Source organism: Equus caballus, chromosome 5, assembly GCF_041296265.1.
Source record: "Equus caballus isolate H_3958 breed thoroughbred chromosome 5, TB-T2T, whole genome shotgun sequence".
Lineage (NCBI taxonomy): Eukaryota > Metazoa > Chordata > Mammalia > Perissodactyla > Equidae > Equus > Equus caballus.
The window spans coordinates 6699507-6723956 of record NC_091688.1 but is presented as its reverse complement, the minus strand read 5'-3'; positions in this window follow the sequence as shown (position 1 = coordinate 6723956).

Here is a 24450-nt window from a genome sequence, read left to right as displayed (position 1 = left end):
GAACACAACACTGGGAAAATTTGGGTACTTTTTTATAGTATAATCTACGCAAAATAGAGTTTGGTAGCATGATTTTGGTGGTGAAGCATAGGTTTTAAAAGGTTGAGCAGCCAGCCCGGTGGCGCAGCAGTTAAGCGTGCTGTTCCGCTTCTCGGCGGCCCAGGGTCTGCCGGTTGGGATCCCGGGTGCGGACGTGGCACCGCTTGGCACGCCATGCTGTGGTAGGCGTCCCACTATAAAGCAGAGGAAGATGGGCACGGACGTTAGCTCAGGGCCAACCTTCCTCAGCAAAAAGAGGAGGATTGGCAGTAGTTAGCTCAGGGCTAATCTTCCTCAAAAAAAAAAAAAAGGTTGAGCGGTTACTAGCTAACCATGCTGCTGGAATGTCACAGCTCCACGCACACATCTGAAGTCTGAAGGAGCTGCATCAGCTCCGTGGTTCCTCGCTTGGGGGAACCCAGGTTCTGCCTCCTGCTCCATGATCCTAGGTAAACTCACCTTGCTCTTTTCCACTAAAGATTCGTAATCTGGAAAATAAAACAAAATAAAACCCCAAGATAAAACAGGATCTCCTTCATATTGGGCACATCAAAGACAAAGCATACGAGGTGCTTTGCTTAGTAGTAGCTGGCACAGAACTGATCATCATCAATATTACTAGTCCCTGTAGATCTGAACGTTACTATGTACACTGTTTGAACTCTCACCATTTAATTTGATCAGCTTCTTCCTTGCTTTGGTAGGGATATATGTCAATGCCTTTCTTTTTGCACGTCTGTTTGAGATATATATATATGTATTCAATGTATTTTAGTATATACGATATATACAAAGCTCCAGATGCTAAAGTGCTTTTCTGTTCCATTCATCAAATATTTTGATTAAATATTTCTAACTGATTTTGAAAAAAATTCAATCCCAATTTACAGAAATTCTTTATAAAAATATTTATTTTCATTGTGGGACACTTGGGTTGCTTTACAAAGTAGTTCTTCAAAAGCTCAAACATTTTTTAAAGCTGATTTCAAATAACAAAGAGAGAAAACACATACTGCTATGCCAAAGTATTTCATTAAAATTTAAACTCAGCCTTGGCACAAAATTTTGGAGTTCAGGTACTCTGAGTATTTAAAAACATGGCTATACAGTTTGATCACTACAGTTTCTATATCGATTGGTAGAACATCACAATTTATTTGTACATAAGTATGAAGTATGTATGTGTCACATTCCATTTCAAGTACATCTCTGTGCCATAAGCTTCTTAATTTATTGAGAACATTATGTTTTACCAAAATTTGTGCTGCTTTGCCATTGCAAAAACATAATTCTATTTTCAGTGTCAAACATTTTAACTGAATTTACTAAACTCATAATAATGTTGGATGTTTCACTGTCAAAAGAAAGAATTCCCAAACGGTTGGCTTTGATTCTAGGAAATTGATGAAAAAAGAAACACAATTGGGATGAGGTAATTTTTTACTTGGAGTGTTTGATGACACTGTCATAAAATTCTCATTATTTAACTGTGCATTTCTTCTGCTGCTCATGGAGTCACACACTAACAGCTATTGCTTTATTTTGAATTCTTGCACAAAAAAATCTTGGAATAAAAGATGAGCGAAAGTGATTTAGAATAGTCATTTGATCTAAATGAAAAGTCATATCTCAAGGAATGATATGAAGTGTGCTGCTAGGGCTGTAAATAGGGCACAGTCTTTGTAAACTAGTTGCTAACTTTTGAAGTAATTGCTGCTGCTTCTCCAGCAAATCTGTGTCTTCTGGTTTTCATGTTATCACCTATATCGTTATGACCCCATGGGGGTTGGTAAACATCAAGAAACATTTTATGCAAGTTACATGTTCTTCATTAACTTTCTTGAGCAATCAAAATTCACTTCTTATTTTTCAACTAAACACACGCTTCCTTTTTCTTAAATTTATTGCTGCCAAAAGTGTTTATTGAAAAATGAACCATCATTGTCATTATAGTTGTAGATTTTATACTGTACGATAAATGATAAAACAATATTAAAACTGTTCAAACTGCTCTCTTCCTGCTTCACAGACACAACCGCTCTGCCTTTATTTCCTCCACTCATTTCACATGTACCTAAAATGTAATTTTTCCACATTTCTCTTTCATAGTCACCCTGCTGACTGTGACCTGGTGGCATCATGTACTTTTCAGCCTTTGCCACTGGTCATAGTATAGCTGATTGCTACACTGCATGGCCAGAAATGGTAGAGTGTTGAATATTCCCAGAACTACGTGAGATTGGAAGGAATCAGCGGTCCCTCGCAACTCATGTCTGAATGCTCTTCATATGATCAGCAAGCTGCTTTGGAAAGAGAAGCACTAAGGATGAGGAAAGGGTCAAGGAGAGATACATTGCTCATCTTTCAGATTTAGCCATATATGAGAATGAGAACCCTGTGCACTGCACTTACCTCTCACCCACTACTAGATGAGACCATGGTTGAAGCTGGAAGAACAAAGAGGAGGCCTGCCCAACTATTTACAGCTTATTCTAAAGAAACCGTTACAGTACAATTTCATTATACAATGAAAAATCTGGGACAGATACTAATCCAGATGGGAAACTTGGGCAATACTCATAAACTAGTTTTGTCCTGGGCTTATGATCATACCACATAGTAATTTCAAAACTATCTGGACTTATTTTTTCTGGTTCAAGACGAAAAAGTTATGGCTTATAAGTAAATGTCACTGGAAGATGGATTTTAAATAAATACCAGGGAGAGTTTCTCAAAATGGCACAGGCAGCAGAGAAATCTTTGGTCTCGGAAGTGTGAACTCTGAGCGTGGATGTTACGGAGAGGACTGCAGTGGGACAAGATGAGCTCCAGAGCCCCTTCTGAGGGTTTCAGGATTTTTGATCAATGTGCTGTTATAAGTAGATCTTCAAGGGAAAGAATCTTAGCTCTGAGAATTTTGGAATGGTTTCAGCAAATGTCAAAGAAAGAAAAAAATCTCTTTCATGGGTTCATATATTCTTCCAAAGACCTTTAATGGGTTCATATATATTGGGAGAATCTGATCATCCTTAGAGTAGCCACAGAAAAGGATAGACTATTGATTAAAAGGGATCTTAAGAGGTCACCAAATCTAGAGTTTGCTGTTAGATGCAATGCTTGGCACATAACTGATTCGCAAGAATCTTCTGGAACAATTAAGCTTTCTTAACATCGTATATATAATGGGGGGTGTAGGATCTGCTCAATTCCAAACGGACCAGCAACGTCCAACTGCTAATAATGGAGAACAGAGACTGTCAGTTACTTGTCTTCTTGTGAGATAATATAGAAGTTGTGTAATTAATTGAAAGATGAGTGAATGTGAAATGAAGGCCATTTTGTGTACTATGTTTAGAGATTTCTGAGACTGTTTTTGTATTTCACTTGTGATATATTGCTCTCATTGATCTGCATTTTCTTGAAAGATAAACATCATAAAATGATTCTCCCAGTGTGTGACTACATTCTTGTCTCTTGGCAGAGAAACTTTTATGTAAACTTCATGGAACAACTGGTAAATGGCAGCTCTTTTGAACCCAAATACTCCCCAGTCCTATTATCTTCTGCAGTTCTTTCTGTCTACTTGTGAAGGCCTAGGTAATAAGCAGTAGAATAGAATTCTTTTTTCTTTTTTTAAATGGATTGACCTATTCAGTTGAAACTGCAGCCAGTGAAACATGAGGCATTATTGCGACAAATAAATTAGGCCATAGCTCATAGGAGAAACAGGCTCTAAATGGCAATCATATCTCTGCATTTACTAGCTTTGTGACTTTAGAGAAATTATGTAAATTCTTTTGGACATGTTTCTCCATTCATATGTGGGAATAATAATAATTTGCAGGGTTGTTGAGGATTAAGGGAGATAATGTATGTAAAGTGCTTCGTAGGTCTTGAAGCACTCCACAGTGCTGTTTCCCCGAACTACAAGTCCTGGAAATGTTGGGGAAATTTTCACTGTGGAGTAGGATTCAATTTCATCAACGTGTTTTGAGTACTTGATGCCCTGGGCTCTGCTACAGGTACAGTGAGGAAGAGAAATTCTAAAAATGAATAGAAATTTGTTCTTACTCTCTGGAGAAGGAACAGTGAATAGCCCAGGTTGGTTCTTCAGTACATGCATGTAGTCGTAGATGAGGCTGGAATGTTCCATGTATGAGGCTATGGAGTTAAGACTTCACGTATACAGGAAGTGGGGGTAAAATGTCAGCAATGCCATCTCCGAAACAAAAACTTATGGTAAAAAAAACAGCCGGTTCAGGTAACACTATTACAGGACAAAATTACAGGGGTAGTTATAATCCCTCGCTACAGTTCCAGAAGGTGTGTCCCAGAACGATTTGCAGACTTCCGCCGCAGAGCCTTAAGCACAGGGCTGGGCTACCAGGGAGAGAGGGAGAACATCTTTCCTCTTGTAACCGAGCAGGAACAGGACAGCACAGAGGGCCAAACACAGGATTAGTTTCACACTCCTGAGTTGTCCTGGCTCTGCTGTCACATTGCTTGGGGACATTTGGGAAGCTGCTTCATCTCCACGTTTCACCATCTGTGAGACAGAGTTGTAATTTTACCCAACACATAGGGGAATTTAGGATATTACTACATTGCTTGGAGTTAGGGTTTTGAAGAAGGTTTTAGAAGAAAGAGACTATGGAATAACAAAATAAATCATTTTTATTTGTAATCTATAGTTGATTCTCATTATTCACCAATGCCGTATTTACAAATTTGGCTGCTCACTAAAATTTATTTGTAACTTCTAAATTAATATTCATGATTGTTTCATTTTCAGACACACAAGGAGTGGCAAAAAATTTGAGTAGTCCAATACACACATCCCCAGCTGAGGTCGGACAAGGCCATGTTCTGTCTTCTTGTTTCAACTCTCAACCTATAAATAAGTGCCCTTTTCATGGTCTATTCACTGTGATGTTTTTGGCATTTTGTACTTTTTGTCAATGATTTCATTTGTTTAAAATGACCTCCAAGTGTAGTGCTGAAACGTTGTGTAGTGTTCCTAAGCACAAGAAGGCTGTGATATACCTTAAGGAGAAAGTAATCATGTTAGATAAGTTTTGTTCAGGCATGAGTTATAGTGCTGTTGCCTTGAGCTCAATGTTAATAAATCAGCAATATATATTAAATAAGATCTCTTTAAACAGAAACACACAAAAAACAAGGTGATGTGTTCATTAGTTGATGACAATGTTCTCAGAGCCCTGCAGGAACCTAACCCTGTATTTCCCCTAAGAGCAATGGTTCAGCATTTGCTAAATCAGTGATGTGGCTACTTTATAGGACATAATTACTGTAAATAATGAGGATCAGATGCATTTATTATTGGTTATCCTGATTCTTTTCCTTAGAAAAACCACCTTCAGTGATGAAGAAGAGCTTAGTGATCATTTAATCCAACTCCATAACTTTACTTTAGAGAGAATGAGAATGTAAAGATGTAACTTGTCTTAGTCCCTAAGTAAGAGTCAGGAAGAACCTGGACTAGAAGTAGTCACCCCAACCTTCGAGCCCGTCTTTCTACCCTCAGACCACACCGGTTTTCCTGTGTAAGTATGAGGGAAGTGACTGCTGTGGGAGGTGCAGTTCAGTGGGGTGAGATAACAGAATGGTTTCCCGCATGGCTTGTGCTGTAGGCCTCACGTCCAAGAGTGTCTATTCCTCTGGTGACATTAATATGGTGGACTGCATATCTCACATACCTGCACTTGAAGAAACAGCTGATCCGGCACCACATTTGTGGGCAGCGTTGTGCTCTGGCAAAAGATCTTGGTGACCCATATCAGGAATAAATGACATGAACGTTTATAGAAAAAAATTTTCTTTTAAAGTCTTTAGTATTATTCTAGGCATGTTTTGCTTATGAGAGTAAGTCAACTGATCTTGGGAACAGCTAACAAAGCTTCATTCTTTGGTACATTTTCCTCTATATTCCTGACGACCAAGCAGAAGTCACGCACTTTAAACTAAGGCAAGAGAGATTTGGCTAACACTTCAGCCAAACAAGGTGAGTAAGTGAAAGATGAGACACAGGTAGTTCTCACAGGTAGAGAAGTACCTAGAGATCTTGGAGAAGCATAAAAGTGACTGGGTCCTAAATGATGCCGTTACATTCAATGAACACTCAAGGATCTGTAAGCGTGAATCACATTGCTTTGTGCTCTACTATTTATCTCTTGAGGTTATATTATATTATGGTAATACCATTATAACCCCAAATTCCTTCTGATTGCCTATCAGTTTGGGCATGATGAGATAATAAAAATAAATAAGTATTATCTATTAAAAATCATGGTCTATTTTGTCTCTAATTTTTTTCTTGGCATTTTTCCTTTTTTTCTCAGTATATATTTGGAAATATCTTTCCTGGAAACACAAAGGGCCAATAAACCAAACAGTTTCTCAATAGAAAGTCAGTATCTGAGGGTAAGAGCCTGGAGTCCAGGTCTTTGGGCCAGATCTGGAGCCAGATCAACCTGCTATGTCTCTTGGCACATGGACACTTCCATTTATAGCCCCAGGGTAATTATTATATAATGCAGTTATAAGTGGAAGGCAAAAATTAACCCAATTTGAAGCTGTGCTGAAAAAGTGTGGGATAAATTTAAAGCTGATGCATGCATTATTCTATCATCAAGTTTTCTTGTAGTCAGGAATAATTTGCCAAACAGCATTAGCTATCAAATGCCATTGGCATCACTTTGTCAACAGATTTCAATCTTCGGAGAGAAAAAAAGAGAATTAACACTGGGCACTTACCATGTGTCACATAGTCCTCTGGACTCTTCTATATGTTCTTATTTAATTCTCATAGGAAACAGTCCAGTTGTGTGGTTTTATCTCAATTTTATAGGTAAAGAAACTGAAACAAAGAGCTTATGTAATTTTTCTAAGGGCACTAAAGGAGCCAGCATACATATTCAAGGATATCTTGATCCAAATACCATCCTCTTTTCACTGTACCACATGTTCTCCCCATTGTTCATCTGTTGTCCATGTAACACTTGGAGATTCCAGGCATTGTTTCTTCCTGTATGATCTACAGATCGTGTGTGTAAGAATCACCTGGGATATTTATTAATGGTGGAAATTCCCGGACTCCATCCTTGAACAATAGGTCAGAATTTCAATGGGTGAGGTTCCAGGATCTGTTAACAAGCTCCCCAAGTGCTTTTTATGCATCTGAAGTTTGAGAGACAATGTCATAGAGAATATCACAAAACCTGTACCAAAGATACTGATGTTTATAGCAGGTGCTGTCAGTGCCCTGCCCATATCTCTTGGGCCTTACTCATGTCACTCAAGACAGCCAGTTTCAACCAAGACTGCATGATTTTCCCTTGGGGTTTACCCCCAAGCCTTGGATGGGGCTCCGCTTGTGCACACGGCAGACAAGAAGTACCAGGAAATTAACTACCCCTACTCCATCACCCCTCTGCCAAAGCTCTTGACCAATGAGTGGTTGGAGCTGGTGGATAAATCCTCCAGCTCTCTGACCCCTTGGGTGGGTGATTCTGAGGCTTGCGTTCTACATTGTTTTGCAGAGATCCCCCACAAGATTAAGTTCCAGTCATCTGTCATGGCAGCTGGCTTAATTTGTCATCCTTTATTTGCTACCTTCTCTTCCTTGCGTCACTCTCTTGCTTTTCAACCAATATTTCCTGCTTGCCCTTTTACACTATTTACTCTTGAATCCTTGCCTCTGGGTCTGTTTCTGGGGAAATGCCAAACCAGTCAATGTTGAGCTAAAAACTCAATTGTAGCATTTACCTCTATGTGTTAGGCCATCATTTTTCTCTCCTTGTCATTTCACTAAGAAAGCTTTTAACCTCTGAAATAATTTCAACTATCTAGGTAGGTACATATTTAGAAAATACATAGCAAATGCTGTGTGGAAGTTGCTTTCTGGCTTCCTCTTAGCCTATCACATCTAGCCATCCCTCATCATGAAGTGAAGACTATAAGATTGTTATCTCAGTTGGACATGGGTTCAAATGTTGACTCTTCTGTTTACTAGTTTTGTGATCTTAGCAAGTTTCTAAGCATCTCTAGGCTTCTATGCTCTCATCTATAAAAAGAAGAATAAAATTTACTTCAGACACTTGGTGAGAGGATTAAACGAGTAAGTGAGGTGAGAGAGTAAATGCGAGGAGCCTGACGCACAGTAGGTTATCAGTGAATGTGTGTTTGTTTGCTGCCTTCCTTCCTCAGGGCTCCTTATTTCCTGAAGGCGTGGTGACCACTCTCGTCCCTGGTGATCTATCACTCCTTTATCTGAACTTGATGGTTCTTATTGATCATCACACTGACCATTCATTTTTATCTCCATGAAAAATTAATTAACAATAGCCACCAAGAGCTAATGTCCAATGTCTCCTCTACAACAACATTATAGATTCCTTGATTGCAGCTGTATCTTAAATTCATTTATACACCTCGACCATTATGCCTTACACATACAGGGTGCTTGATAAATATTTTTGTTGACTTGTTAATGCATTAGTGATAATTAGCAACCTCAAACTTAGTGACCCGTATTGGATCTTTACATGCTACATCAAGATTGTATAGTTGGCACCAGCCCTTAGCAGTGCTCAACTTCTTCTCTGGACCTGGCAGGGGGGAATGAAAATAAACATCTCATTCTCCCAAGGAGGGCTGGAATTCCCAGAAAGTTCAGGATGTGAAGGATGTAAAGTTTGGCAGGAGTGCTTTTCAGAGCTTCTTGCCAGACATGAAATCCTTGAAGGACCAAGTCCTGGCTAGAATCTTTCCCCAAATGAACATGGTTTTTTGGAGGAGGCAAGGAGTTTTGAGAACATGGTGGTCTCTCTGCAAACACTGGCACTTGGCTCCTGCCTATTCACTCTTACGATGGACTCTGGTCCAATGAATAATTGTTTACCTATTTCCAGCTTCCATCCATCATGCCCAAACCCTGCATTATATTGCTGATACTTATTACTAAATCCTGGAAAGCAACCTTAAATCTCCCTTTTATGTTGTTTTGTAAAAAACACATGTGTGATACCTTATTCTTTTTCAGTCAGATTTCTTTCTGCTTCCCCTAATAAATTATTTTTGGAAAATAATTTCCATGACTGCTATTTAAATTTCAAATACTTTTGCTTCCTTTTACAAAGTCAGGTCCATTTGCAACTTTCCAACTTTGTTTTATATTCTGTAATTTCTGGAGACATGAGCAAGCCGCAAGTCTCCTTTCAATATATTGGAGCGATCAAGTATTTAAATTATCACCAATGATAATTATAACCAGTGTTATGAAAAGATCTCTTTGATCCTGCCTTCCTTTGTGCCTCCACTTAAAATGAGAGACTTTTAAAAATGTTATCTCTTTTCCCCACCATTCTCTTCTCCAGGCCAAAGAGTGCTTTTGTTTTTAGAAGTGTTCCTACTGCCTGCCATTCAAGTTAATCTTGGAGGAAAGGTCACAATTAGTGATTGTTTCTCCCCAGAGGAAAAAAACCTAATGATCCATGTATACTCAGCCACATTCAATTCCCTTTAGCACTTGCACTGAGAGGCAAAAGCATCCTTCAGTTGTCAGGACAATGTATATTCCTGGTCCCACCCAACTTCAGGCTCTTCCTGTCGCAGAGCCACTGCAGATGTTAAATTGTGTGGATTCTGAAGTAGGCAGAACTAAGCAAGGTCAGCAGATTTCTTGAGGTTCCCCTAAATTGTACATGAGCCACTCAGAGGTAACAAAGGATATCTCTTGCTTAAAGATCCAGGGAGCTTCTAATGGGGGTGGAAGGATCCATCCATAGATTTGGCACCCAGCACAACCACAGAGGTTGAGTAATATGAATAGTAGAGCTCTGAAGGAGATGGGCCTGGTTTCAATATCACACTCTGGTCCAGTGAACTGCAATGAGTTGAGGCTCAGGAAAATGAACTACAATCTGGGGAACATATGACGAATGATCAGGGAGTGATTTATAACACTCTTCTTGGCAATGATAAAAGTGTTGGGTGAAGAGCAATATACAGAGGGAATCTATCTTGTCCTATTGTGCTCTGTAATTGTGTTCTTTTCTTGCAGCAGTTAGACGCCAAATCCAGGTGTCAAGTATAATGGCAGCCTCCCTGTTCACTTAAGTAAAGTTCCAGACCTTTCCTGCGTCACTTAGTTCTAGAAGTTGTCTAGGCCAAGCAGCTTTGCCTAAATGAAGCTTGCATTACTTTTCCACTCTATATTTGTAAAGGCTTTTTTACTCTCTCCAACTGGAGTTAAGATATTATTGAGCCACACTGTCTTGGAAGCATCCTCCATAAATTGACTAATGACACATTCTTAATAAATAAAACTCCAGAGAAGATGAGGTACACATTCCCTAAAAATTAAACTTCACTTCTGTAGTCACTAGAAGAAAGACATTCACATGAAATCTTATTTTTTATCTCAATCACTGGGAAGAATTAGGGTATTTTTAGTTGATGGAAGAAGGAATTTATAAAAATCAAGTCTTCCTTTCCTTATAAGTAATAGCTTAGACACAGAGCAAAGGATTTTAAAAGCCAAAACCAAACTATCAAGTCTGTTTAAAAAGATTAAATTTCCTGATCTTAGGGAAAGTGGAATTGGTGCTTATTTATTCCATTTAGTAAACTTTCTGGTTATTTAACCCATTAGAGGAAAAGTTATATTTGCAGTATAATTTGGCGCATTTTCTTGAGTAATTTGGCACAATGATTAGATCCAAAAGGAAGGAGAATGAACACAATGCCCCCAAGGGAGCTTCTGGTTCTTCATAGAAATATCTGTTTACAACTGCTAAGGCTAGGTTGGATGAAAGTTATGGACGTCCTAGACATTGATACATTAGCTAGTTCTTTCCCAGAAGTCTTTGTGCTTCCTCACTGTTTTGCTGCTTGAGACAACTTCAAAGAGCTACACCCCACCATCACAGAACAGTTTCCAGTCCCAACCTCAGAAATCAGTTGATCCTCATAATTTTGAAGAATATAGGGTAGTTTCAATCAATTTGTACAAGAATCTTGTGAGAAAATGTTCTGGATGAATTATATTTCAGTATAAAGGGATTTCAGTACAAAGAGGGATTAAAGAGAGGCTGTCCGTCATCTCTCTCAGATGGTTCACTTGAGAATTAAATAACATAAGCTTGGGAAAATGTCTGGCACATAGTAAATTCTCAACAAATGCTGGTTTCCTTACCTTTTCTCAGAGCTTTGGAGTCTTATTCAAAAGATGCCAATGACACGTGATGTTCAATGTTGTTATTTAAACCAAATTTCATGTAGAGAGCAGTAGTATTTAAATGGAAAGAAACTTTTAAATAGCTTTTTTATCTGACTGTAAAAGTAATATGTTCAGTGTATAATGCTTGGGAAACCTGGGAAAGTGTAAAAAGAGACATACATGTCACCAGCGACACTATAGTTGACACATTGTTGTACAGGCTTTCTGTTGCCATTTTTAATCTTTTTTTCTTTCTTTTCTTTTCCTTTTTTTCTTTTTTTTTTACAAAATTGAGGTCACGATGTTCTACACCCCGGTTTTTGTACTGACTAATATATCATAATTATTTTCAGGTCATTAAATATTCTTATTTTTAACAATTGCATAGTCTACCAATTTGTGAATATATTATTCATTTAGCTAATCTCCAACATTTAAACATATAGGTTATTCCCAGGTTTTCTCAATTATAAATAATAATTTGATAAAAACTATTATTCAAAAATCATTGCTGATTATTTAGTTTGAATAAATTCTTAGAAGTGGCATTTTAGGGTTAAAGGGTTTGCACACTTTCAAGAGTCTTAATATATATAGGTACAGTACATATATATATGTACATATGTGGATATGTGTTTGTTTATGATTAACAGATCCCCAAACATGTTATACCAATTCGTATTCCTACCTGCAGCATGCGCAAATGCTCATTTCCCAGGAGGAGAGCATTTCAAAGCCAAATAAACAATAACTAGAGAGAATTCAATCCAGAAAATAAAACGCAAAAGTTTTATCTTCCTACCACGTATTCGAATGACTGGGGAGCATGCTGAAGGAAGGGAGGCTGGGAAGACATCTTCCACACGTGTCAAATTCTGTGCAAATTCTTGAGAGGAAAAAATAAAGAATGAGTTGAAGAGTTTGTGCCGTAAGAAAGCTGGTGAGATGGAATGGCACAGGAGATGATATTGGATTCTATGCATGCCATCACGTACCTCCTTCCCTCCCTTTTACCCACAGAAAATGACAGGACTTGGACTGCTTACAACTCTGGATATATGGGAATGATGTTCCCCACATGGCCAAGGGGAAATGGCTCAGACGTGTGCATTCCTGAGGCCAGCTGAGTGGCTTGGTGTTGGCGAATTTCTGTAAGTTTGAATCAAGGTAGCCACGGGGGTGGTACTGTGTAAGGTTGATTTGGAGTTGTTCTTCTCCAGGTATAGCAGGCACAGGTAGTTTTTAGTAGAAAAACTGGTTTCCAGGCACATTGGCCATCTTTCTATGTGGGTTTGTCACATCATCGTTCTTCAAATAATATTTCTTCATATTACTGAAAAGTATTCTTAATTACTGCTTAAAAATATAAACAAAGGAGAACGTAAAAATATCCCACAAGCTTATCACCCAGTGATGGGGTATCAATGTTTCCTTGATCATATATTTACTTCCAATCTTTTTTTTATGTCCTTGTGTTTCTTTTACATGATTAAAGCCATATTGTATACACAGTTTTAGGTCTTACTTTTCACTTAAATACATTGTCAACATTTTTATGTCGTAAAACAGTCTTTAGAAACTTATTTAATGGGTTTCTAATATACCATTGTATCAATATGTGCTAAATTATTTAAAATTCTCCCATTGTTGAACGTTCAATTTGCTTCCATTAGTTCACTAATATGAGTAACATAATGATAAACATCTTCTAACAGAATCTTGGCTGCAGTTCCATTTATTTCCCTAAAGTACATTTTTCTAAAAATATATATTTATCATTTCTGAGAAAAGGAAACTGGATGACTAAAGCTGGAGCCAAAATGCTTACTTTTCTCTTATTTCATTTACTTTCTGCCTGTGTGTTATTGGACTATCATTTCTTTACAGATTGTATTTTTTTGTTTGTTTTAAAATAATGGGTGTGGTGTCAATCATCTTTCAGCTTCTAGAAGATTCTTTGAGCTCAACTCTCTCATCCCAGCTGGTCATTATTCAAACCCCCAAACCCGTTCACCGCACATAAAACTTTCCCCACGGACTGGGCTCGTTCAGGACAGACATCTCTGTGATCCTCAAGTTTCTCCCGACTACTCCTGATGCCTCCTGCTTGGATGCTGAGGCCACTTCCTGGAATGCGGGCTCTTCTCCCTCAGATCTCTGATTTGCTCCCAGCTTTGTTCACCTACTTGTAATGGAAAACCAAAGGTGTGGTTCCCCAGAGCCCTCAGGACTGCACCGCTTCCTAATTCTGCCCAGCACGAGACTCACACCTGCATCACATTTACATGGAAGTCAAAAAGAATAACACCCTGAGCCACGTTCACAGAGCCAGTGATTGGAAAAACCATGAAATTGGTTGAAATCTATGAATTATTACTCTTGAAAATGAAACCAAAGGGAAGCAGAGCTACTGTGCACTCAAAGCCCACGTGAAGCATAGTGAGCTTTACTGAGCTGAGTTTGAAGTTTAGTGTTGAGATTGAGGTTCTGTTTCAATTGTGTGACCCTATGAAAGCAGATTTCTCTGCTTGGACTTCCTTCTCCCAACAGAAAACAGAAATTTTTATTCCCACTCCCTCACTATCATAGTATAATTTGTGAAAACATAAAAACTCATACTCAGTGGTTTGTATTCCCTGGAGCAAAAGGAGTTAACAGACGGCCATTATTCCTAGAACTAGAACTCAGATAAATCTGGCATTGCATTTGGCACTATTGCCTAAATACACAACAGCAATTTATTGTTGGCGTAGAAGCTTTTTGATGACATAAGGCATGTCTAGAAGTGCCATCTCCTTTAAGACACATCCAGCCAGCGTACATCAAACACCCCCTGCTGCTCAGATAATTGGCTTTACTTGCGTGTTCTTCAGTTTCTACTTCACTTTAGTTCCCGTGCCAGAGTTACACAACATCATACTTCATTTTTACTGAGGTCACAAGCATTGGTTATTCATTTCAATAAGGCAGAAATCTTTGTCTCCAAGCTGAAGCTTGTGTCATTATAACAACTAGCATTTATTAAGGTCTTTCCATGTGCAGTGGACCGTGCTAAGAGCTTTACAGGCATTATAACACATAATCCCCACATCCACTCCTTTGAAAAGGCACAACTCTGTTTCTTGTTATGCAGGAGAAGAAATTGAGGCCTAAAGGGCCAAGAAATATGCTAGAGCTGAGACTCCACAAACCCTGTAGAACTCTTGACTTTGAGCTTTTTAGCATATTGCAATTACTACCTCCTGGAAGAAGCCATTTCGGTATGTAGTTTTTACCACTCAGCTCACCTAAAAATTAAAAATACAGAGACTTTTAATGAAGAAAGTATTCAATTCTAGGTTGTTATTGTCTTTCTTTTCTGGGAGAGAAATTAAACTGGCTTAGGCTTGGTTGGGCTTGACAGCTTTTGTTTTGGCTTGTAAAATGCCGCACATTTGGTATGGAAATTACCCAGGGAGTGTGACTCTTAACCCGGACATGCCGTTTATGCTGGAGTCAGGGTTTTGGAACTGTAACCTCTCTTTTCATGTTTCAGAACGGGTTTCTCCCTCTGTGGATTTTTTTTTCATTCACTACAAATGTGTTCTTTTACATTCCTCAGACGTGGAGAACAAACACTGCCAGGTGAATTTAATTTATTACTCTGCTGACCACATCACTATCATGTCTTCCTTCCCTTTATATTTTTAAAGGGGTGTCATTTCCATTGAAATGTTGGTGTGACAAGTCTTTATAGGAAAATGATCTTTCATTTAATGGTGTTTTAAGAAATGTCCTTGAAAAAGAAACTAGCTGGTATAAAAATAAATCCAAAATATTTATATATATGATTCATGTGACTCAAGAATTTTATTCTTTGCTAAAATGTTGAGGCCAAAAAGATTTATATGCCAATTAAAAATTATTGAAGTATTTTTGGAAGTTGAAAGAGATTTGTTTTCTTGTAGACTCCATCAATATAACTCATCTCCCCAGAGTTTTGGGATGCTATTTACAGGCAGTCACCCAGAGTGTGCATAAGTCTATGCTGCTGCTGAATTAGCTGCAGACTAACAGTTCTCAGGATATCTTCAGAGCCTGATAAAGACTTGTGCCTAAATAGATAACTGCTCCCACCTACTCAAGGATATGGACTGAAGGAGAATTTGGTGCAAGGATAAGCCAAACGAGCAAGTGAGGTCCAAAATTCCACGCCAAAGAGCAAGACCAGAGTCTTTTTAACCTAAAATTATTAGGACTATTGGTATTTTTTCTTTCCATTACTTTTAAAAACTGCACACTTAAACAAATTGCTTTGGTCAACTATCCATTTGTTTATTTTATGCATAGATATTTAGTGCCACTAGTAGAGTGGACCTCAAACATCAGTGTCCATGGGACTTACTTCAGCAGGTTGTTAAAACACAAAATCCTGGGCCACTGCCAGTGATCTTGATCCATTGAGTTTGGGGAAGTGTCCAGGAATCTTCTCTTTAACAGGCTTTCAGGACATTCTAATGCAGGTGGCCCTTTGGATGCACTTTGAGAAGCAATTTTGTTACATACAGGGCATAGGGTGAGGCCACAAACAGGGGTTCACAGATGGAAAAGGTCAGTTCTATTCCTCAGGAAACTTCAAATTGAAAAGGAATGTAGATTTAAACATTAATGATAAATGGTAATAGCATTAGCTATTATATGCCAGGCATTATTCTAGATTATGCTACAGATCAGTTCAATGAATCCTTACAATATTACTACTCCCATTTCACAGCTGAGGAGACCAAGGTTCATAAAGATTAAATAACATGTCCAAGGGCAGGAGCCCAGGCCTGGCTCACTCCACAGCCTGGCGTTTATTTCCTGTCCTGTCCTATCTTACTACTTCTACATAAATCACAATATAAGGCAACACAATAGTAAGTGTTGTGAGAACGACACACCCAAGCTGATTTCATGGGTGCGATGGAGAAGGAGCTTACATTTATTCAGTGCTTACTGAATGCCACAATGAATATATTTTTAAAATTTAGTCTTTACCACCCAGTGAGATATAAAGTATCATTCCCTTTTACCTTCAGTTTCTTCATACATAAAGAAGACACAGTGATATGCCTTGTCCCATAGGGTTCTGAAAAGGATTGAATAAAATAGACAATGTAAAATATTGAATATGGTAGTTGGCAGTAAGCGTTCAATAAATATTACCTACTATTATTTTCACAATCACCATTTATGGTTGAGAAATTTGAGGCTCATGGAAATTAGGGAGCTTGGTCAAGGTTACCCACCAGCAAGATCTGGGCTTTGAACCCTTATCTGTCTGGCTCCCTTTACATGCTGTGCAGTCACACACCCTCGGGGAGAGGAGAAGGCCCTCTTAGCTCTGATGATCTGGGAAAGCTTTGTGGACAAGACAGCAGTAGAGTCGGGCCTTGTAGGATGAGTCCAGTTTCAAGGGCAGACTTGATGGGAGGGTACTCCAGTTTTTGCCTGAGTTATTTAACCTCATCGAAATTATATCTATAATTTAACAAAACCCAAATCTCTCAAGACTTCAGCCTTCAGAACTTCTGCCAAAACAAATTTCAGGCAGGTTCAAGAAAAATGTCTCTGGATTCCTTCAAGATTCTCACGTGAAATGTGCAGAGAAAGCTTGTGTATTTAGAGTAGAAATGAAGATTGGACCACAAGATTACTGCAGTGGATGGAACACGATGTCCTAAGGAGGCAGGCCACAGACATCCTCATGAGCTCTGAGCGTCCACATGAGCCTGCAAAGGCCACAGCCCACTGGACATGGCGCTGCTCCATGGGGCGGAGTGGAGGAATTTCTGCCGCCACAAGCCTTTCTGGAGGAAATTCATAGGCAAGAAATGTAGCTCCTGAGCTCCTTGGAGTTACACCCACAGAGCTTAAATCTCTCATCAGTGAATTGTTCCTTCAGTGCCAATCCATCATGGAAGAAAGTCCGAGTCTGCAGAAGCCTAAGTTTCTCCACCGGTAAAATCAGGGTCCAATCGAGTGGAAAGGGCTTCCCCAAACTCACATAACTTGAGGCAGCAAGGCAGAGCTGGGGCCTGCTGCTGCTGCTCCCAGGCCAGGGCTGCTTCCCAGCCACAACACGGTCAGGCCCAAGGTTTCCCCATGGAGGGTTGGCTGACAGAGAGCGCCTCGACAGTCCTGCCCCCAAGGGAACCCCTGAAGGAAAGGTGCTGTAGAAAGTTTCCTTTTCTGTCTCCTGAGAAATCTCGTTACATTCTATCCCTCTGTAGGAAAAGCTCTTTCATTTTTTCATCCATCCAATAGCTCTTTAACACAACCATTTCGTTCATTTATTCATTCATTCAACAAATATTTACGAATCACCCATCATGCTCCAGGCACTGCTCTGGTTTCTGTGGAGACAGCAGTGAAGCAAGGTGATGACAACCTCTACCTGCACTGAGCTTACATTGTAGGGGGTGGGAAGTGACAACCTATAAACAAGATAAATTTGTTGAAAATTTGGTCCATTGGAAAAGAGTGCTAAGGAGAAGATAAAGAGGAAGCAAGATAGGAAGTTGACAGGAAGGGGGCATGCAATTTGGGATAGGGTAGCCAGTGAGAGCCTCCCTGAGAAGACGACATTTGGGAAGAGGCCACACAGGTACCTGGGGAAAGAGTATTCCACGGAAAGAGAGCAGCAGGGCAAAGCCTGTGGTGAACCGTACCTGGAACATTGGAGGAACAAATGGGCAGAGTGACTGAGAGGGGGATTGTGGCTTTTCTCTGAGGGAAAAGGGATGTTATTAGAGAGTATTGAGCAGAAGAGCACCTTGATGTGCCTTCAGTTATAACAGGGTCACTCTGATCATCGTGGAGAGACGAGACTGAAGGGGACAGGGGTAGTGGCAGGAGGCCAGTCTGGCAGCTGTGTGATTACCCAGTCCTTGAATTGACTGTGACTAGCTGGTATTTGCTGTTATTTTTGAGATCCTCTAAGTGCTAATGATTGTTCAGTAACATCTCTTTCCCATGCTCTATAAATTTTCCTCCCTCGGCACCATGCGCATGAAACATACTCCACTGTATACTCCCACTGCTGCGTGTCTCCCATCATTCTGAACACAAAGAACCACAGGTAAGACTGAGTTGGCAGAGTAGAAAATATTTCATTCTGGTTCTCTCAACACCCACTCCAGTCCCCTTCTCATGTGTCTTCCTGTACTTCAGAGGCTGGAAAATTGGAAAATAGAATGATATTTTCCAGACCTCCCTTTAGCTACAGTTTCTAAGGTGACCTGAGTTCCAAGTAGCAGACACACTACTGCAAGACTTGGAGGCAGAATGAGCAAGGGGAAGTGGGGCGCAAGCGAGAAAGAAAATCTCTTCTGGAAAGCACGGTGGGAGAAGCCATGTATTCTTTGGGGTGAGCTACATTTTACTGTCACGGGTGTCGAGTGCTGAGCAGTAAGGCAGTGGCAGAGAGGTATGCCATCATTTCTCCTGGATCCACTGTCCTTAGATAGTGCCCTCAAGCTTGGTTCTTCGGCCCTCTTACAAACTCTGTAAGCTTCCAATACCCTGTAACAAATCCTTTCTGATTGAATGAGTCCGGGTGGCTGCCGGAGATGCAGCCATCTAATCTTGGTTTTAGGCTTCAGGAAGGAGGGGGAAGCAAGAGAGATTTCATCAGTGTTCTGCCCCAATTCCAAGAAGACTTCCTGGAAATCCCTCACAAAAAAATTTGACTTATATCTCATTAGTCATAAAAACTTAGTGACGTGGTCACACGGAGTTTCAAAGAAGGCTGGGATAGGTAGAGGTGCAGCTGGACACATTTCCAACTCAATCATAAAAGATTTCTGTTAGTAAAGAAGACAAGGAAAATGGATGTTGGGTAGTCAGTTTGCAGTCTCTGCCACAAAGAGTATGAATTGTTCAGAGCTCTTCATATGTTGTTAAATGGCTCTTCAGAAAAGTTTATACTCTCGTTGTCATAGAAAATGAAAAATATAACACAGGGAAAAAATTAAATGTGCATATCCAAATGTTTAACTATAGCCATAAAATTGTCTCTTTGTATCAATAAAATTTTTCAACAATTATTTAAGTACCTAAAATATGCCAGGTTCTGTCCTAGAGACTAGGAAGGAAACATGGGACAAAACATGCAAAGATCCTTTCTCTTAAGAGAAGCTGGTTGCAAAATGTGTCATAAGAGGGACTGTGTTATCTTTTATATGGAATTCTTAGGGTTGGCTAGTTCATTATTGATGTTTGTTGACAAAAATTGTCATTTGGATTTTGGAATGGTTGATCTGAAGCATTCCTTTTGACATAGATTGTTTAAATATAGAGTCTAGTCTGTTGACGGCACTGAGAATTTGTGACAATAGTAATCTTGCCAGCATATGTCAGCACATAGTAGAATAATTATCTCACTATTCTCCAAGGTGCACATGTGTTTAGGGATGGGGGAAGGAAGACTGCAGTGAAACTATCTCATCTAAGAGAGTGATCTAGTTAATGAGGTACAAGATGTTAAAAGTGTGTGGGGTGCATGTGGAGGAAAGGGGCAGCATTTCTGAAAGCAAGAAGATAGGAGAGCGCGGAGGGAGCTGTGAGGGCTGCATGGTGATGTGGGGCAAGTGACAGGCTAACAGCAGCAGGAGGTGAATAGTGGTAAGGAGGGGTCCTGATCTTGACACTGTATAAAAGAGCTGCACCTTCGTCCTGTTGGTAACGGGAATCATTAAAAACCTCAGAGAAGGGCAAGATGTTATCAAAGCAAATAAAAGGATAGAGGCAAAGCTCTTAGCACAGTGCCTGGCACCATGTATTAAAATGCTAACTACAATGATGATTATCATTAATCCTTGATTACAAGCATCACCCTGGCAGCAGTGTGGAGGATGGGCAGAGGGGGACAAGGTTAATAAAGAGGATTTGGACAGTTGGCAATGGTTGTGAAGAGAAGAGAAAAGAGATATTCAGAGGAGACAGTAGGACTTACTGAGGGATAAGGTAGGAGGAAGAATCTAGGATTCCAACGTGTGTGCCTTGGTGTATGGTGGGACCATTCGCTGAGTGAGGACATATGGGCAAGAGAGTACATTTGCAGGGGAAAGATGAGGTGCCTTGAGGACATCCAGGTAATCATGTCCTCTTGGGTCCCAATTTTCTATTCCAATCTAAAACACCGATGTCGTGCCATTTCAAGGGACCTGCGGGGATTCAGTATTTCTGTTGGAACAACATGGGGAACAAGATCACTTGCCGCTTCACTCTTTTCTTGCAAACTGGGTCTTATTTCTTGCTGGCTTTGAGACTTCTTAGCTAATGCACGAGAGGCAGCAGGACATTTGCTTGGGCTCCTTTCAAGGCTGGCTGTCATGTAAAGATGCTCATCAAAGCCAAGTATATGCTTTCATTTTTCTTCTGCTCTTTTCAAGGAATAGAAGGCGAGAGAGTAGGAAGCAGGGCGGGATCTTCCTCAGCTTCAGTGGTGGGGAGCCAGCTGGGCCGTAAGGAGCCCCGTGTGCCCCTGTGGACCATTTAAAGTAACAGACGAGAGAGGTGCCAAGTGCTCAAGGACAGCCTGCCTGTGTGACTACCTCACAGAGGAGTTGTCTGACAGGAGCAGCTTCTCTGAGAAATAAAATTCTGGTAATGTGCCTTCATCACTAAAACACAAATTTTATGTTTGTATCCACTAGGTATTTTGTCAAAGCAGGGGGCATTTAGAAATTAAATACATATTATTAAATTCTGTTTTACTTGCAGCCCATTTAGTTTTAGGCCCAACATAATTGCTTTCAGACCTTGAGTCTGCTGAGCTGGTGATCTGTTTGGCTCTGCCGCTTGAACTGTTCATTGAGACACAAGCGCAGGCCCGGGGGTGATGGTGCCCACTTCCTCTAGCACCTGAGAGGGTCAAAAGTGGAGCCCACACCAGAGAGAAGGGAGAGAAATGTTTTGGTACCTCTGTGATTCTGCCCCTCGTCCTGGCTACTTGATTATGCTAAACCCTATCCACTCCCCTTTCCCCAACCCCGTGCTCAGGTAGCAGCTTTTGGTGTCCTTTAGCCCTACTGGCGTGCTGTGTAGTAGAGTGAGTCACATCTGGGTTGGAACCTCACTTCTGACCCTTGGACGCTCCAGGTAAACTTGTTCCCTCTGAGCCTTCAGTTTCCTCACATGTAAAATGGGGCTAGGAGTAGGACTTATCTCCTAGGGTTGTTGTAAGATTGAATAACGTAACACGAGGCATAGAAAAGTCGCAGCACACTACTTGGTATTCTGTAGCTGGTAGGGCAGGCTCTCCACGGTGCAGCTGGTGAGACAGATGGATCCATCAAAAGTGCACATTCAATACGGTCAGTGCATCCAGGCCAGGCCATACAAGTTTCCAACAATAAGTAGCTGAGTCTTAACCAAAAACTTTTAATCAGAGCCAATGTTCCAAACAAAGCAATGACTTTGGCCATCTCCAGTCGTTCTGTGAAGGGAGAAACAAGACATAATTATTTTTACAGCAGTTTCCCACTAATTGCTTTTAAAATGCATAAAATCTGATGTTCTCATCAGGCAAATAAGTTCATTCGTTCTGGGGGCTTGAATCCAGCAGTAACAATTAAATCTTTGCAAGAAACCAGTGACCACTGCTGCTATCTTTCCAGAACCCTTCTTGTTCGTGGGGTAATTCTTCCTTATTCCCTGAAGATTATACCTGTAAAAACTTTAGGATTTAACACAGGAGATTCAGTTACCTTTTTTATTATTCACTTATCTTATGTTCCCATGTTATTATACTAGAGGAATTTTAACCACCCAAACACCATCTAAAACCATGTAAATGTAATTTGCAAGAAAAGTCCTGACAAGTCCCTTTGGGCCTGTTTGGTATAAGCTTAGTAACAGAATGTATTTTAAGTGAGTCTATTTTTCTGGCTAAAATTTCACATTTGCTCCGTGTTTATATAAGAATGTGTTTGCTCTCTCCCAGGGACCAGACTTCGTCCTCCCTGTTTCCTCTAGGGTGTAGTTCTATAACGGACCAGTGATTTTGATGACTTCCTGAAGTTCTTGCTCCTAGAACACATGATCTGAAGAGACTGAAGCAAGGGGCAACAGGAGAAGAAGGCCTTGAGAGCGCTGGTGTCTTTAGTGCTAAGTTTCTAAGGAGTCGGGAGTAGCAGAACCAAGAAAGTTTAGCAGACCTGCAAAGAAATAGAAATTAGCTCTGTTCTGATCAGCAAGTGCGGTTTTTCAGACCAACAGAGCATGCCACACCCACAGGGAAGACTCCAGGCTAGGGGAAACCTTTTCAGTTCATCTTTCACTCCACCACCACATTTGGCCTTCTAAACACAGCTGTGATCAGATCAGAGCTCCGTAGAACATCCTTTAGACGTTGTAACAAAAGCATTAGCCTGGCACACGAGCCCTTAACATTGTGCCTTCCCAGCCTCGTCGACCACTGCTGCTCCTCATGCCCTGTACTTCACCCACACTGAACATCGACTTCCCCATATTCACTGTGATTTGCTTTCTCCCATGTCTTTGCGCTGCCTGTTTCTTTTTCCTGGTAAAATCCCACCCATTTCTCAAAGCCCAGCTTAAATATGGTCTCCTCAGGGAAGGCTAAAGCTGACGTGGCCACTTTCTCCCCTGGGTTCCTGGGCATTTTGTAACAGGTCTCTTTTATAGCACTGGATGCACTCATTTGTAATTACTTCACTGAATATTCCTGTCCCTTATTGTACAGTCTCATGTCACATAATGACATTTCGGTCAACAAGGGGCCACATATACCACAGTGGTCCCATAAGATTAGTACCATATGGCCTAGGTGTGTAGCAGGCTATACTGTCTAGGTTTGTGTGAGTACACTTTATGATGTTCACACAACAATGAAATCACCTAACAACACATTTCTCAGAATGTATCTCTGTTGTTAAGTGACACATGACTGTATAGGGATATTTTCAAAGGGTAAGAAACATGTTTTGTAAATCTTACGTAACCTAGTGTTTCAAAAATAGTGAATGAATTGGGGCTGGCCAGTGGCAGAGTGGTTAAGTTCTAAACACGCTCTTCTTCAGCGGCCCGGGCTTCCCCAGTTCGGATCCCCGGCTTGGACCTACACACCGCTTATCAAGGCATGCTTTGGCAGGCATCCCACATATAAAATAGAGGAAGATGGGCACAGATGTTAGCTCAGGGCCAATCTTCCTCAGCAAAGGAGGAGGATTGGCTGTGGATGTCAGCTCAGGGCCTATCTTCCTCAAAAAAAAAAAAAAATGGCGAATGAATTAAAGAATGAATGGCTGAACCAACTCAACACAAAGGTCCAATGATAGATCCAAGAGAAGTTGGAAGATTAAGGAGGGACACACCCTTTTCCTCCACATTGTCTGGACTATTCTACTGGCTGAGTTATTTTGTAGAGCGTTTACTGGGAACAGATAACAGATCCCCAGGGAAACACCCTCTGTTCCCAGAAATGCAGGTGACCCTTGCCAGGACAAAAGAGACCTTCCAGGTTGCCAACTTTTTCCATCATGGAAAACCAAAGAGAGGTCAGCATCACAAGTTATCCTCAGTGAGAACGGAGGGGAACCGTGTGGGAGAAAACAGGGCACAGAGATTCCTTTGCAGAAAAATCACAGCTCTGCGGGCTGGGAAATTCTTCCACTCAAGAGTCATGCCCTGGAATGTGCAAGGGGAAATAGTCTCAGTAGGGTCTTGACTCAGCAAGGCCTGGAATTGATGTTTGGGACTGTTCTGCAAGGACCTGGGGCATTTAGATTCACAGCGGTCTGAGCGCAGTTGCATGCTCTGTGTGTATCAGTACGAGCCTTAAATCAGAACCACCTATTCCACCCCCTCCCCTCTCCCTGGCCCTGAGTCCTCCCCCCAACTTCCCCCTTCAGTGCAGGCTCATTAAGGCCTTTCCCAGTGCAGAAACACTACATTTTGGGGACTGGTGGAGTGTTTGATATTTTCCACTCTGCGTGTCAAGGGCATTTACAGTCGGCGTCAGAATGTTATGTCGGTCTGAGGAGGCACTTTGAAGTGTTTGTGGTAGAGGCCACATGTGCAGGCAAGATGTGCCTCCTCCCCATCCCTGAGGTTCCTGCCCAGCTCTTTCCCAGCATCATGTGACAATGAACAACACCGCTTAACCCTTTACTTCTTGGTGTAGC